This window comes from Sesamum indicum, linkage group LG12, assembly GCF_026168435.1.
Source record: "Sesamum indicum cultivar Baizhima isolate 11 linkage group LG12, ASM2616843v1, whole genome shotgun sequence".
NCBI classification, from domain to species: domain Eukaryota; kingdom Viridiplantae; phylum Streptophyta; class Magnoliopsida; order Lamiales; family Pedaliaceae; genus Sesamum; species Sesamum indicum.
In genome coordinates, this window is record NC_142668.1 from 1,865,727 (window position 1) to 1,867,114 (window position 1,388).

Genomic DNA, 1,388 nt, shown 5'->3' on the forward strand with positions numbered 1-1,388 from the left:
TTAGGGGTCAGTTGAAGGCCATTCTTGTCTGCTTTCTATCCCGCTTGTACAGAGGTTATTTAAAGAGCTTTTGCAGCTCCAATCAATGAGATGAGATTTTTTCAGAAAGTTTTTATCTCATATTTCACTCCCATGGCTTTCACCTGCACAATTAACATGGCTCCCACCTGCAAAATCAACAAAAAACACATAAAAACACATGATAACAGATCATTGAATAATTAGAATAAAAAACCTAATAATAAAAAGATGAATCCTAAAAGTACTTAAGAAAAGAAAAAGCATGTTATTTCACATGCAAAATCAATTTGCTATTATGTCTCAAAATAATTATATCACTAATTTGTAACTAATTAATATGAATTTCTAAAGAAAACCTTCATTCATGCATTAAAATGGCTAAGTTTGAGTAAATGAAAAAGGATAAGTGGTGCATTTATAATGATGAGGGCTTTCTTGTTTTCATGGAAAGTTTTGAGAATATAGTTTTTTTTTATCTAATTTTCTTTTTTCAAATAAAAAAGAAATTAAATTTCTGCTAAAATTAAATCAGCTAATTAGATTTTTTTTCAAGATAATTAAATAATTTAAAATTATGAGAGAGTGATGTAAGTTTGGAACAATGAAAGAGGGATTCAAAGGTTTATGGTTAAAATTAAAAATAAATTATAGTCTTACAAATTGAATTAGTTTCTTGATCTTGAAGATAGAATTTTGTATGGATAAGTACTCATTTTGAGAATAAAATAATGTTTAGATGATTCTGTAAATGAATAAAAAATTAAGTTTTAATTTAAAATAGATGAGATTTCAACCAATTATATTTTTTCTTGATAATTAAGAAAATTTAAAAATTATCAATATTTAGTGTTTGATCAAAACTGGCTTAATTGTGATAATCATCTTTCAATACGTACTGAGTTAAGTACAACAACATAGGGGATGTAGCTCAAATGGTAGAGCGCTCGCTTTGCATGCGAGAGGCACGGGGTTCGATCCCCCGCATCTCCATTAATTATTGTGTAAAGATTTTGGTATAAAGTATCAAATTAACCTGAAATATTCAATTAAAATTTTTTGATGTTTACAGAATAAGATATAAAAAGAACTAATGTACCGCACATGTTTCTTAGTTAAGCTAATGCAGATTAATTAATATAATTGCACGTGTCTCTTAACTAAGTGTTTATTAGTTAAATAGATACATAAGATACGCTAGTTAATACAAGTACATGTCTCTTAGTTAAGTAGATCAAAAAGATATGCTAGTTAATATAACAATATATGTCTCTTAACTACGTGTATTTTAGTTTAAGTAGTTATAGAATATATGTTAGTGATTATAATTATGGTAGTCTTAGTTTAGTAGATATAGAAAGTATGTAAGT

The 1,388-nt window shown here is 26.9% G+C and overlaps 1 non-coding gene across 1 annotated transcript; it reads left to right on the forward strand.

Annotated features, from left to right (window-relative positions):
* The first annotated feature begins 938 nt into the window (after positions 1 to 938).
* On the forward strand, positions 939 to 1,011 carry TRNAA-UGC (transfer RNA alanine (anticodon UGC)). Its single transcript has one exon. It is a non-coding gene; the product is annotated as a tRNA-Ala (tRNA).
* The last annotated feature ends 377 nt before the right edge of the window (positions 1,012 to 1,388 follow it).